Source organism: Aythya fuligula, chromosome 2, assembly GCF_009819795.1.
Source record: "Aythya fuligula isolate bAytFul2 chromosome 2, bAytFul2.pri, whole genome shotgun sequence".
NCBI classification, from domain to species: domain Eukaryota; kingdom Metazoa; phylum Chordata; class Aves; order Anseriformes; family Anatidae; genus Aythya; species Aythya fuligula.
In genome coordinates, this window is record NC_045560.1 from 27,811,849 (window position 1) to 27,827,999 (window position 16,151).

A 16,151-nucleotide genomic window follows, 5' to 3' on the forward strand; every position below is an offset into this window, starting at 1 on the left:
ACTTGAGTCCTATCAAGCTGAGGAGGACATTTTATGCAGGCCTTCTATCCTCTCTGAATTAACATTTAGAAAAGGCAGAAACATACATTAACCTCCGTCTTGTTTCAATGTGATTTTGTATAAAAGCATTCGTGCCCCCTATAGTTTCTACAGAGCTTAATGCAGATGTGGGATAAGGTCTATCAAGAACTGAAAATCCTGATGAGACATATTCATGATCTTAGTGCTGAACTCCTTAGGTCTGTAAAGCTGGCAGAAATCCTTGGCTTTTATCAAAGTAAATAAATTTTGTAGGAAATTTAGGAAATTCTACAGATGAAAATTGAGATACACACAAAATTTAAGCACCCACCTACTCAGTAAGAAAATGTCTAAGCATGAGTTTCAGGGTATTGCACTTAGATTCTTAGTAAAACTAATTACAAATATAGAAATTCTATGGATTCTATAAATTTCTATGAATTCTATGAAAACAGAGGTACCCTGGATTTTTTTAATGAGTTTTGTCAGGAGAAGAGATAAAGTTTCACTTGTCTCTTGAAAAGCAGTGAGCTAAGAAAGTGTTATACAAATTCAGAATATGTAATTCAGGGCAGTAAAAAAAAAAAAAGCTTACACAAATGATCATTTTTAAAAAATGACCTTAATAGTGTATACAAGAATTGCCAGTTAGTTTTACTAAGAATCTAAGTGCAATACCCTGACACTCATACCTCTTTTTCCCATTACAATTGATGGATACATTTCTACTGCTTACGTTTGCTTTCTGCTTCTCTTGGACATCATCAGCTAACTCTCTAATCATATTGCTTTATTGCCTATAACATGACAAGTCATATCTAAGGTCCACTGAAATCAGTAAGCATCTTTCAAATTACTTCAATGGGGCATCCGTAAAATTCTTTGAGTTTACAGTTCAGGTGAAAGATAACACACACACACAAAAAAAGTAATTTTATTTTCCTTTTTAAAGTGAAGACACTGTCACGACAGGCAAGAAATTCTGAATGCAAATGGTTTTTCTACTTTGTGCACAGAATAATAGCACTCGGCAGAGACACACTCAGCTGTTGGAAAATGGAAATTAACTGTGATTCTGAAAATGAGGTAACAAAATCTGCTTCACTTGCATAATTGGTTTTCTCATCACTTCATACAAGCACAGGCAATGTTTACCAACGTGATGCTGAAGGATGCAAATATTTGCTCTGCAAACAATAGGTGGGCCTTTAAAGATACCGGTTGTAGAAGCTCTTGAAGTTAGCTGATTAGGGCTTGTGTGCCCATAAAAGTGCAGAGATTAGAAAGAAGGCTTGCAAATGTATTCATAATAAGAAAGGGGAAAGGGGTTGTGTTTGGGACATGATTAGCTGGTAATCAGTAAAGAACAAACTGATTATTAGCTGTTCAATTCTTGTCAGTCTTAGGGGATTCCACTCAGTGGCCTAATTAAACTGTCTGAAGTCCTCACATCTCCATTCAGTGGCAATTTCATTATAATACTCAGTCCTTTGCATGAGCTTTGCCTTCCCTCTCTTTAATCATATGTTTTGCATTTGTGTAACACCTTCCTTGATTAGTTTCTCTACAGGATTAACTTATGATAACTGCATGGCTTATGAAAGCAAATGTCATGTATAAGACAATCTAGATACTAGAATTTATCATCAACACTGGATTTAAAAAAATTAACTAACATAAACATTTTTAATTAAGATTTTCATCCGATGGAAAAACATTGGCTCTTAAAAAGCTAATAATCTCTAGATGACAAAGTTTGTTTTAAATGGCTGTAATAGCCAATAGCCACAAATGCTAACATATTTGGTTGAATCCAAGCAGACAGACACAAAACTGAACTAAGGACCTCATCACTATAGCCCAGCTGAAGAACCATGTGGTACACTACACAAGACTCAGCATGGCTGAGCTATCACTTTTCCAGCAGAGGGCCTATGGCACACATATACAAAATAGCAAGAAAGATGGATGAATTAGTTTGGAATTGGACTAATTCAAATATTTCCCAATGCAAGTTTACTGATAAAAAAAGAACAACTTGGATTTTTCTGCCTCAATTTTTTTACATTTCTGCCTCATCAGCACATTTTATTTGTTGATGGAACCTGGAAATGACAAATTGTGCCAAGAAATGTAGATCTTATGACGTATGTTTAACTATGACAGATATACAAAGACTGGAAACTTTAACATAGAACCTATACTCTACCTCTTATTTGAATATTATGAATTTTTAACGTAAACCCAATATATACTAACATACTTTAATTCATGCCTGTACAGTTACATCTGGTTCTCAACTTTGTGAAACAGGTAACAATTTAGAAAGAAAAAAGAATGAAGAAAAGGGAAAGGAAAAAGAAAAGGAAAAAGAAAAGGAAAATGAAAGGAAAAAAGAAAAGGAAAATGAAAGGAAAAAGGGAAAGGGAAAGGGAAAGGGAAAGGGAAAGGGAAAGGGAAAGGGAAAGGGAAAGGGAAAGGGAAAGGGAAAGGGAAAGGGAAAGGGAAAGGGAAAGGAAATTAAAAAGAAGAAAAAGAGAGAAAGAAAGAGAGAAAGAGAAAGAAAGAGAGAGAGGAAGGGGGAGGGGGAGGAGGAGGGGGAGGGGGAGGGGGAGAGAAGAGAAGAGAAGAGGAGAGGAGAGGAGAGGAGAGGAGAGGAGAGGAGAGGAGAGGAGAGGAGAGGAGAGGAGAGGAGAGGAGAGGAGAGGAGAGGAGAGGAGAGGAGAGGAGAGGAGAGGAGAGGAGAGGAGAGGAGAGGAGAGGAGAGGAGAGGAGAGGAGAGGAGAGGAGAGGAGAGGAGAGGAGAGGAGAGGAGAGGAGAGGAGAGGAGAGGAGAGGAGAGGAGAGAAGAGGAGAGGAGAGGAGAGGAGAGGAGAGGAGAGGAGAGAAGAGAAGAGAAGAGAAGAGAAGAGAAGAGAAGAGAAGAGAAGAGAAGAGAAGAGAAGAGAAGAGAAGAGAAGAGAAGAGAAGAGAAGAGAAGAGAAGAGAAGAGAAGAGAAGAGAAGAGAAGAGAAGAGAAGAGAAGAGAAGAGAAGAGAAGAGAAGAGAAGAGAAGAGAAGAGAAGAGAAGAGAAGAGAAGAGAAGAGAAGAGAAGAGAAGAGAAGAGAAGAGAAGAGAAGAGAAGAGAAGAGAAGAGAAGAGAAGAGAAGAGAAGAGAAGAGAAGAGAAGAGAAGAGAAGAGAAGAGAAGAGAAGAGAAGAGAAGAGAAGAGAAGTACATGGAAAACACGAAGTAAATACATGCAAGATGATTGCTGTTGTTGAATTCAATTGGTTTTGTTAAACTGTGAACTGGAATGGGGAGCATAATCTGACACAGAGCCACTGCTATTAATACTGAATATAAACTACATGTCATAACTTCCACATTTCTTTAGAGAAGAAAAAGAGGGAAAGAGGTTGTACAAATATATACTCTGTATATTAAAGTACCAAGTTATGTGCTCCAGTAGAAAAGTATATCAGTTAGACAGAAAGAGTTCACTGTGGGGAGGGGAACAAAACATAATACCCGTGACAGAACTAGTTCTACAGTGTCATCTACCAAAATTGTGAAAAAAAAAAAAAAAAAAACAACACTGTAAAGACTTGAAATGAGTTCTTTATTATTATTATTATTATTATTATTATTATTATTTTGTTTCCTGTGTTGGGATATTTTTACTCTATTTTTTACATTTTTAGTCATATTTTTACATTATTACTCTAAAATGTACCATGCATTCACACTAGAGAATTTGTAATGAAGGTTTTAAAAATTGTAACTGTTATTAAAGTCTCAAAGCATTTCTATAGTTAGCAATTGTTGTTACTTTAATTGTTTTAGCAAGGAAATCAAGGCATATGCTAATGGTTGAATAGTGGCAAAGCAAAGTTATGAGAGCCAGCAGTCCTGCTTCCTTGACCCCATTTTATCTACTCTTTTTCTGATCCAAGTGTGATTTTTAGCAGAAGAAATAATAATAATAATAATAATAATAATAATAATAATAATAATAATAATAATAATAATAAAGACTTCAGAAAAAAATGCATGAGGAAGATAAAACATTTCAAAAGGTATGAACAAAAACTTGTATATAACAGAACATATTTCCACAGAAGAGTGAAAGTGACATTTCAGCTGAAATGATGGTAATTCATGCTGCTACTTTCAGATCTTATACACACACACACATATATAATAGTAATATATATATATTATATGTGTATATAATAACAATGATGTATGCAAACAGTGCAGACAGCTGCCACTGGTTTGACTACTATAAACATTTCATAGTCAGTCCATGCTAACAATGCCAGAAACTGGTATTAATTTAGTGGACATATTGTTAGGGCAAGACTTCATTTCAACTTTCAAAGAACAAGCTTAAAAAATAAAAATTAAAAAAAAAATAAAAATGCACACATCCTTCCTGCCCCTTCAGAATGAAGTAACTGCATATGTACATGCTGCAGAATTTCTCAGACTTGTTACTTTTTCTAAATGAGTAGTTAAACCATTCTTTTTTTTATTATTTTTGTTTCCATGTCCTTCATAAAGCACCGATATGCATGCTGAATTATTTCTATTGAATTCTTTAACCTGATATTTATCATTAAAATAAGTCTAAGGCATATTATACAAATAAAATCTAATGCTATTGCATGCACCGAAAAACTGTATTGTTTGTAGTTCTTTTTGTACAGTGCATTATTTCATGGACAAATTGATTGAATGTCATCTGACTCAAAGAAATGTTGGAGTAGATCCTCAACTGGTGTAAATCAGTGTTGCTCTTGCCCTTTTCTGCAGATTTAGCTGGAAATAGGGATGATTTGGAATGTTAATGTTGCTGCTTCTGGGAGGTTTATTGATTTGTTCTAGTTCAGTTAAAGAAAAAAAAAAAAAAGGAAATGAAAACTATTTGTCAGAAGAAGAAGACAGTAAGGACAGAAGACCTTCAGCCTTCATTTGAACTCTCAGTCTGAATAACTTTAGTTACTGGTCATGCACTGGAAAAAAAAATAAATAAAACCACTATTGGTCTTGTAAGAAGAGTAATATTCAATCATCACAAAGGCCCCTGTGAAACCATTTAAACAACTTTATTGATTTTTCCCTGGTTGGCAGTGTTTAATTCAAACAACTCCCAAGGAGAACAAGCATCACTGCAGGCAAATTATCAAGTATTCTGGCCTTTATCACTCTTTGGCTACCACTGATACAATTGCAAGTGACAAAAATGAGCATTTCTTCCCCTTCACACTCTGAATTGTCCTGTGTTAAGCTAACAAAGAGAGTGCAAAGTGAAGTCTGAACCTTTGTCCTTAACTTACGGTATTGAGAAGAAAATAAATGCCCCATGTGTGTACTTGTCTTGCCAGTTACTGCAGGGATGGCAAGTAATTTTTTAAAGGGACTGAGGCTTCTGTTATGGAAACCATTCATGACTTACTATCCATGGCAATTTTTCATTAACATTTGGAAAGGACACATCTGTTCCCCTGCCCATACACAAGCATCATTCAAAATAAGTACTGAGTAAGCTGTAGATCTGCCACAAAGAGTGTTAGTTACTGCATTGCAATTTATAGGAGCTAGTTTAGTAAATAGAAAGTCCTGGGAACAAGCAAGTTTGCTCCATGCTTCTATGGATGTAGCAATTAAGTCAAACTTACTCCAAATAGGAACTCTGTTTTTCCCCTCAGCCTGTGGAGGTCTGTGCAGTGAGTATCTGTCTATTTTTCCAGAAAAATGTGCCAGGTAATTTCTCCCAGCAAGCAGAAAATGCTGCTAAGTATATGTGTATGTATACGTATGTGTATGTATAAGTGTATGAGTATGTATATATGTATATGTATATGAATATATAACACAACCTAAACTCAGATACATAGGGCTATTCACACAGTGGCCTGGGAAAAATGAAGTCTGCATATCTATACATGTAAAAAGCCATTTAGGTGACTTTGGAAAAATACCTTTCACTACTGAGCAGAAATCTATACAGTAAATAGGACCTTTCTATGAATTAAAGCACATCTAACATGACTCTAAGCACACCTCCAAGCAGATACTGATATACTCCTCTCTCTTTCTTTAAAATGAATAGGAACTATAGTACTGGAATTAGTTAATCAGTTAATCTGCCTACCATTGTACTGCTTTCCTTTCCAAGAAATAGTCCCTGGGCGAAATGATGCAGAGGGGATCATTATCCATAGTGCTCACTGCAAATGTTCACACTACCTAATATTCTGCCCATCTCTTTTTTGGTCCCCATGTGGCTTTTATGTGGTGTTTAGACATGTATAATACAACCATAACACTGCTGGGTTTCAGTTTAAAGTGTATAAGCCAATGAAAGCAGGGTCCTTTGGCCACCAAACTAGTGCTCGTGACACCATGTGTGGAGAGTATTCATTACAAGATCTCAGGCATGGCAAAAAGGCTTCTGTGGATAGCCGAGACTGCAAAGGAGGCCTAGGACAAGGGTATGGAACTGTGTAGAGTAGATATCACCAAATCATGTGACATTATTTCTTATATAGAGTGAATATGTCACTTTACTAATTATAGTAAATCTGTACTGGGGATTCCGAGGATCCAGGATCCAGGTTGATACTGATCCAGGATCAACCATGAGCCAGTCTTCACTGGCACAAAGAGAATCTTATTATTAGACAATCCTGTCTCAATACTTTAGAAATATGCTTCATTGGCTGGCCAGAAGTGACTTTCCCAGTGGGAACTACAACACTACTTGTACAATGAAACGAAAAAGATTTGTTTCCATGCAGGAGAAAAAAATCTGGATGGACTGTGTGGACTGAGTTTCCTCAATCCCTTTTAAAGTATTTCTAGAAGTAACATCTACACTTTGAGTCTTTTTCTTGTTGTATAGTGTTGAATAACTCATAAATTAAATTGTCAAATTTGTCAACCAATTCCAATCCCGCATTATTTATTTTTTTTAATGAACCAGATCAAAAATGTATATATGTTTATATATATGTGTGTGTACACATTTGAACAAGGAACATATGAATAGAAAGAAGAAAAAATGAGCATTCATATTGAAAAGTTACTTATTTGGCTGTCAAACATGCCTTCACAAAAAGTACCCAGCAATATACATCACACAAAATAAGAATTCTAATGAGTTGTAAAGCACAGAAACATTTTTATCCTTGAACCTTGAAAAGATGAGGAGGGATGGGGAAGGGAATCATTATGATGATGTAGTAGATGCATGTAAGAATAATATGTACTTTGTTTCTTCTTGTCTAAGATAAAGGTACTAATATTGTTTAAAAGAACTGCTATAAGATCTAAAGCTATATGGAAAGAATGAAACAATGGTAGCAACAAATTCTAATCAGTTAGATTTAGTATAAAGATAAAAGTAGAAGCAAATTAGAAAAAAGAGTAAAAAAGCATCATATCATAAAGAGCAAAAGAAGCATACACAATGTATCAAGAAACTGAAGAAAACCAGGCCTGTTAATACATGAGAGCAAGACAAGTAACAGGTATTTGAAAGTGGACACGGAGCTGAATTCCATTTCTAACTGTGTCTTGAGGAAAGGATTTCTTGTTGATAAGGTGTTGATAAGGCTCATAATAAGTAACTAACTAAGGCAGCAAAAAAAAATATGGTTGTTGATGAATAAATTTGGGGACATAGTTGGAAAATATGAGTAAATATTAATGAAATTGATTTCATATGTGTTCTGCATGTTCAATTGTCTCCTAAGACAGTTAGCTAGCTAACACACTTTCCTTTTAGATTGTTCTCTGCAATTTTCCTTTCATGGTTTTTCAGTAGAAATAGCAATTGAATTGCGAAGTTACGCTACTCAAAAATGGGAAAAAAAAATATCTTGGCATTTTTTTTCATAACAAGCAAAACACTAGTAATATTTAGAAAAGTCCTGATAATATCTAGTGAATCTCTATGGAGCTGCAATCGAAAGAAGAAAATAGAGAAATGTGACAATGTGGTCCAAAGTTACTAAAGGAAAGCCATTTTTAATTAAATATAATTTGAATTTAAGTTTGAACATGACAGTCAAGCTGACATGATTAACTACAGGATTGTAAAAATGATATTTTAAAAACACCCTTGAGTTCTGGGAAAGTGTCTTGTAAGGTACTACCTGTTAAAGCTATTTCCCGTCTCTTTTTTTTTTTTTTTTTAATTTCATTAGCATTTCCACTCTAACATGTTTTATCTACAAAATTTATTGTGAAATCTCATCAGTGTCTTATTTTTTATTCTTTGTTACTTGTACATTTAAATAACAAGATCATAGTATAATCTTGCTAATTCACAGTGATAATGAGAGGCTCACTGCTAATTAATGCACTTTTTGAATGAGCAAACGTGTCAAGAGACATTATGAAATCCAAGGACTACTCCTTTTATTGCAATTAATTTAATTCAAATCATTTATGACAATTCTTCAAAAATTGCTAGTAAATATACTGTATTGTTTGTACAAATGTAAAAGTAATGATATCTGCTGAAACTTTAATTTGTGTGATTTGATAGTGTACCTTCTTGGAATGACAGAAGTGAACAGGTTTCAAAAAAGTGACTTAAAATTTCAAAATGAGTGAAATTCCACAATGTAACAATATATATATATATATTATTGAAGATTTATATTGAAGATAATTCAAAGAACTCAGTAACCCCAAAATTTTCTTTCAAGTTCTTTGCAAGGCAGAGAAATTTTTGAGGCTTGCTTTCTTAAAAATTATTGGAGCACTTCAGTAGAACAAAGCTCACCTGGAAGTCTGGACTTAGCTTTTCAAATACGTGTAGGAGATGGAGTGCAGCTAATATATGTTTTGTACTTGTTTTAAGCACAATTTGTAAGCTCTAGAAAACCCACTCTCTCTCTCTTCTCTCTTTCTTTTTCTTTCCCCCCCCCCCTTTTTTATTTTTTTTGTCTTTTCCGTGATTCTGTGTATAAACAGTATAAGGGTTTTCATTTTATTTTTTCAGTCCATCTTGAATTCTATCATCATCTGTCATCATTCATATATGCATTGATGCATTCTTGAATTTGTAGAATCATTCTATGATTGTATGAATTCCAACAGAAAGTTAATAGATAACAAAAATCTGAGGCTATAAAAAGATAAAGATAACAAAATCACCAACTTTTGAAAAACAAAAAAAAAAGAAAGTGAGAATGGATGAGAAAAGCATTTATTGTCTAAAGACTCTTTAGAAATAAAACCTTGTGATATCTCTGCATGAAGGCTTTTAAGGGGGTTTATACAAGAAAATAGTATTTTATAGTTCAATATGTTGCATACTTGAACTTCTTTTCCTGGATTGGATATTGTATGATGATGGGCAGTTTTGCCCAAGGAAAAATAGTTCTGAAATTAAGAATTTCTGGGCAAGAAATATAGGAGTTCAACACTAGAATCTAGAGGCATTAAGGATAAAAATTAGAAATAAGCTAAAAGTGCCTGCTATTGTCACTGCTTCACTTCTTGCTATTACTTTATTATGGGAATTATTTAAGTAGACAACTCAAGAATCATCTGGTTGTTTTTAAAGGTAGAGTCTGTCTTTATATCTTTCTGTCTCTCAGCATTATTTTTATTTTATTTATTTATTTATTTTTGTCTCCAGGCTGTATCACTTTAATGTGCTTTATTTGGAGTTACCCTTGAAAACCACTTACAGATTGCAACTAATGTTGAATACAGCAGCATGACTGCTCAAGGACCTTTTTGCTGCAGGACTCATGCAAACTCAACTGTCTGCCTATAATTCAAGGTGTGTATTCAAGGTCTTGTTACAAGTATTTAGAGTCTCACAATCTCTCTTTTATTCTGACCTCAACTTTGAAACAAGTAAGAGCTGGAATTTGTAACTGTCCACCACAAGTATCTTTTCAGATAAATTCAACTTTTCTTTTCTTTTCTTTCTTTTCTTTTCTTTTCTTTTCTTTTCTTTTCTTTTCTTTTCTTTTCTTTTCTTTTCTTTTCTTTTCTTTTCTTTTCTTTTCTTTTCTTTTCTTTTCTTTTCTTTTCTTTTCTTTTCTTTTCTTTTCTTTTCTTTTCTTTTCTCTTCTTTTCTAGCAAAGAGGATAAAAACAGATTTCATTGCCTCTAATCTTCAGTGAAAATAAAAAATAATAATAATTAAAAAAAGCTTGACTGATGTTATGTCATATGAAGAGTTAGGGAGAGAATTTCTCATTCTGAAAAAGCATTGGAAGCCCCTCCCCCTATCCTCTCCCAACCCCTTTCTCCCCCTAAAAAAAAAAAAAAAAAAAGCTAAGCATATTTCTGGCATTATAGAAAGATAGATAGATAGATAGATTATAGATGGCTGCAGAGACAAAAACAAACAAACAAACAACAACAACAAAAAAACCACACCTGTAAACACACCTGTGAATACCTGCCATCTCAGAAAGAGGCGTTTGGCACAGACAAGCCTAGAAACCATGGTAGACTTTTTAAACTCTAGCAATATTCTAGACATATCCTTAATATTTAGGGAAGTAATCTTTCCTCTCTCCAGATATTGCACTGCATCTTATTTATTTATTTTTTTCCTCCCTTTTTAAATTCCAAGCCTACCTTCCTTATCAGGAGCTCTGTTTTTTTGAGTGGTCATGATGCCATGGGCTGCTGGATCTCTGCATAACTTCAGGTTTCCTCTTCACTGTATATGTGACTATGTTTACATTTCCTTCTACCTCAAAAACAAACTAACAAACCCAACCCCACCCAACTCATGAATACTAATTGCAATGTCATACACACACTGAAAAATGACACGAAACTGGGAGGAGTGCATGATACCCCAAAGGGCTGTGCTTCCATTCAGAGGGTCCTGGACAGGCTGGAGCATTGAGTTGTGAGGAACTTCATGAAATTCAACAAAGGCAAGTGCAGGGTCCTGCACCTAGGGAGGAATAACCCCATGCAACCGTACAGTCTGGGGGCTGACCTGCTGGACTGGAGCGCTGTGGAATCCTGGGAAACAACCTGGGAATCCTGGTGGACAGCAGGCTGACCATGAGTGAGCAATGTGTCCTTGTGGCCAAGAAGGCCAGCAGTATCCTGGGCTGAATTTGAAAGAGTGTTGCCAGCAGGTCAAGGGAGGTGATCCTCACCCTCTACTCAGCCCTGGTGAGGCCACACCTGGGGTTCTGTGTCCAGTGCTTGGCTCCCTAGTAGAAGAGGGACATGGAGCTCCTGGAATGAGTCCAGCAGAGGGCTACGAAAAGGCTGGAGCGTCTCTCATATGAGGACAGTCTGAGAGAGCTTGGCCTGTTTATCTTGGAGAACAGAAGGTTGAGAGGGGATCTTATCAATGTATACAAATATTTGAAGGGAGCGTGTCAAGAGGATAGGGCCAGACTCTTTTCAGTGGTGCCCAGCAACAAGACAAGAGGCAATGGGCACAAACTGAAACACAGGAATTTATGGCTGAATATGAGAAGGCATTTATTTATTGTAAGGGTGACAGAGCAGTGGCAAAGGCTGCCCAGAGAGTTTGTGGAGTCACCTTCTTTAGATATTTTTGAAACCTGTCTGGATGCCATCCTGTGCAATGTGTGGTGGGTGACCCTGCTTGACAGGAGGGTTGGAACAGATGATCTCCAGAGGTCCCTTCCAGCCTCACCCATTCTGTGATTTTATGATTTTCACATCCTGTGATTCTATGATTTGGTGAGTAGTTTGGTCTGAAATAGCAGAACTAAAGTCTAGACAAAAATATATATAAAAAAGGAGGAAGTACCAAAATAGACAGACGAACAGCATAAGTAAAAATTAGGAAAAATAAGAAGTAGGTATAAGAAGTAGGGTTTTGGTTGTGTGCTTGTGGACTTTTTGAACTGGCTGGTTTCTACTGTAAAATAGCATCAAAGACTCCTATCAAAGTGTACAGAAGAGGAACATTTGACATCTGTGTAATGGGTCTGGCTGGAATAGAGTTAACTTTCACTGCAGAAGCCCATACAGTGCTGCACTTTGTACTTGTAGCTAGAACAGCGTTGGTGTCACATCAATGTTTTGTCTATTTGTCTTTTGCTGATCAGTGCTGGCACAGCAAGTCTTCCTCCAAACCACCCCAAGATCCAGTAGACAAGGGGGTGGGAACAAAACATCACGAGGGCAGATGACCTAAACCCGTCAAAGGGATATTCCTTGCCATATGATGTCATAATTGATAATAAATAATAAAAGGTGAGAAATGGGAAGGAGAGGAGAGGTTCTCGATATGAAGATATCTGTACTCCCAAACAACCACTACATGTATTGAGGTCTGGGATGTGGCCAAACATCACTCTTTGCTGGGAAGTGCAGAATATTTCATTTTGTCTCTCTGTGTTTCTGGTTAGCCTTTTTTTTTTTTTTTTTTTTTTTTTTTTCTCTCTTCCTTTTTCCCTTTAATTAAATTATCCTTATATCAATCTGCAAGCCTTTTTTCTTTCCAGCATACTTCCTTCTCCCACTCTTCTTCTTCTGAGGAGGGTGAAAGTGTGGTTGTGGTGTAGTTTAGCTGCCCAGCAGGGTAACCCACCACAATCTTTAAACACATAAATTATGACTTTCCTTAATCCAAGTATGAACTCTCTGGTATAAATATATATCCCTCTCAGCAGCATCACTGCAACATCATTGCTACATGAAAGAGGCTTAAGAAGAGTCTATTTGTATATTGACTTGCTTGTATAGCCCTGTCACAGCAGGGTCCTGGGCATTACTGATATTTCCAGGAGCTATCACAATATTATATCATTGTCATCTTAACCATTGGTGTTCTTATTAAAAAAGAATAGCAAAACATCTACTGTTTAAAGAAAAAAACTCTTAAGTGATCCCAAAAGCAAGTTGAGGACGTGGACAAGAAAATTTTGCATAATTACTTGTTGCTTTTTAATTTTGGTGTCTTTCTTTTTATATCCTTTTTTCCAGCATATTAATTTTCTATAAGTAAAATATATAGGTTTAATCTTACTTTAAGCAGAATTGTAATCACATAAATAAAAAGTAAATAACATCAAGTACACATTACAACATTTCTAACAAATTATAGGTTGGAAAAATAAAATTAGTTCTCCTCTGAAAATGTAGATGATGTAATTCTTCTTTCTGTTTTGTTTGACCTCTTTTCTCCTCACAGAATTTGTGACAGACAGCTGGTAGTAATGGTTATGTTTATTATAGGTGGGCATTTTGTTAAGTTTAAAGATGTTACTTGTTTTCATTAATATAACTGAAAGCCTGATTTCCTAAACTAAAATATTAATGTCTATAATGAAATTATCTCTGCAAAGTCTGATGGCTGAGGCTCACAGTGAGGAATCTGGTATGTACTACTTTCCTTGCTAAGTGTGTAATCCTACTGCTAGTGCAGTAGGGAACTCAGGAAACAGGGTTAGCTGCTCAGCCACATCAAAGCCTTTTCATGTCCAAGCTGCAGCACTGTGCAGATTAAACATTCATTTTATAATCACAACAGTCTTTTTTTTTTTTTCCCCAAACATGCCAGGAATGGGTAAAATTCCAGAAAGCTAGGTATTGTAAATCACTGATGCAATAACTCAGTATGCACAAAGTTACTGCTTTGTCTCATTTGCTTGCCTTGCCTCTCTAACTTTTCAAAGCTGGTTGTGCATTTGAGTCTTGCTTGCATTTAAGTATATTTGCCTTGGTTAATATTATTAATAATATTAATAATAATATAAGTAAGGTTAATAATATTAAGTATACTTGCCTTGGTTAGCCACTGGCATGCTGTCAGTAGAACAAAAGCACATCTGCACAGCCCATCTACACTGCACTATTTGCAAATCATTTCAAGATTCTCCAAGCTAGTGGTGAGCAAACTCTAGTCAACACAGCCCATCTCTGCCAACATTATACATATACATCTGAGAGACCTTTAGCTTCACAATGCGTCCTACCTCAGCTAATTACCTACACTGTAAGGACACAGCTATAGCCCTTCTCAAGTTTGCCTGGTTCATGAGAACTTGAGAATTTCTGTGCATGCATTTTTCTGCCATATCCTTTAAGTGCTGTTTGTACTGAACTTTACAGACAGCAGTTCACTCCCTGCTCTGAGATACACCCTTTTGCTTCTCTTAGGTGTTTCAATGGTCATTCACCTTGATATTTCTTAAAATCAATACACTTGGTTTTAGGTCTCAAGGAAAAAAAATGGTTTAGTTTCATGCATTTTCACAATTCTTTTCACAATTCTCTCCTTGTTGAGAGCAATACTCAGGTTCACATGCTGTGGGCATTGCACTTCACATCTAGTGCATTTCATAATCCAATGGAAGCAGGAACCTCCTAAGCAGAGAATGACATCAGCAGGGTCATACACTAACAAACCAAGACGCTAATAGTCCTCTGATTAAGTTTTACTGCTTCACCTTCCACAGTTATAGGTCCTTTCCATATCAGCTTGCAATTATTCACTGACCCATTATAGTCCCTTACAACCCATCCCTCCTGTGAGTCTTTGAAAAGGTGTAAATGAGGTGCCAAGATGTGCCTAGAAAAGGATTACAAAATTCAGTGCTTCCCACAAAGCTTCCACATTGTTTTAGGTTCTTTCATTTGTTTTACTGTTGCTCACATTGTAATTTATCCTGGTTAGAAAACTGTTAGCTCTATGGGTGTTGTACATGAGCAATGATCATGCTAGCAGGCCATATGGGCCCCATCTGCTTCCAAGAAAGTAATGACAGTTTGACCATTGACTTCAAAGGTAACAAGACCATGCCCTTCATAGACAGAGGGCACAAAATTCCCTAAATAAGCAATAAATGAACAGGAGGACAGAGGGAAATGTGCCTCCACAGAATCAGTGAGTGTGTACCAGTCCAATGTTTTACTGGTGTGTAGTTTCCAGATCACTATCTACTTCCCGGTATTGCTTGTTTAAACATTATCAATTTCATCTATTTTTTTACTGAATCATGCTCCATTTTTGTTGTTGTCTTTACTGTGTCTATTTACCTCCTAGCATGCTACTGAAAAGCACCATTCAAAGTCAATTTATAGCTCCCAGCTGACCTTCACATAACTTGCTTACGAAGAAAGAGCTATATTGAAATCCTGGCCACCTGTGCCAAGAAAATTACTGAACAAGACTCTTGCTTTTTGTTTGTTTGGGTTGGTTTGGTTTTGGTTTTATTTGTTTCTTTCTTTTAAAAATATTAATATTTGATAACATTTTACATTAGCTGAAAACCTGATACCTGGTAGCAGTTTTATATTTACTAATTCATTCACAGAGGTGCCTAAAGTTGAAAGAAAATGTTACAGAAATACAATGAAACAACGGAGAATGGGTAAAGTTTAAGATGTGATAAGATGTGATAAATAATAATAATAATACTATTTGGACTGTTTTGCTAATGTATTAAGCCATTAACTAGCCTGGACTTTTTCTCTAATTTAGATGCATTTCTTTAGTTGGGCTAGTTAAGAGTGGTCTTCTAGGTCTACTAGCTAAACCAAAGTCAGAAATCCTCCAAACCCCTGATGTTCTGGCTGATAGGATCCCATATTCACCTAAAACCATGTCTAAGCGCTGAGCCTCAGGGCAGCATTTAATGCTAATGAAAAATATTTCCCTGACCAGAGAAAGCTGCATTCTTCAGTATTGTTTTTGCTAACTGGTTGACACTCTTTATGGATCATCCTAGAACTCTTCCACCTGACCTGTGTTTTATAGTGTTTTTTTTTTTTTTCATACTTTACTTTCTTATTTCAGAAAATCTAGGTTAAAATCTTGAGTTCCCCATTATGTAAATAGATCACATTTTTCTCTTCACATGGTATGGTCTACTTTATTAAAGAGAGATCTCATTCTGTGACAGATCCTAAGCTACTAATAGCGCTAATCGACTATCTGTCATTCAGTGGATTGATATAAAAATACATATACTTTAGACAGATATAATAGACACAGGTATGAGCTGAATTTTTTAAAGCTAATGATATATATTTTTTTCAGTAATCCAGAAAGAATTCTGAATATGGGTCTAAATTAGTGATGAATTCTAGCTGAATTGAAACAACCTCTTTTAATGATAGGTAGAACATTTAGAATTTTCTAAATGGTTTACTTTGAGCTTAG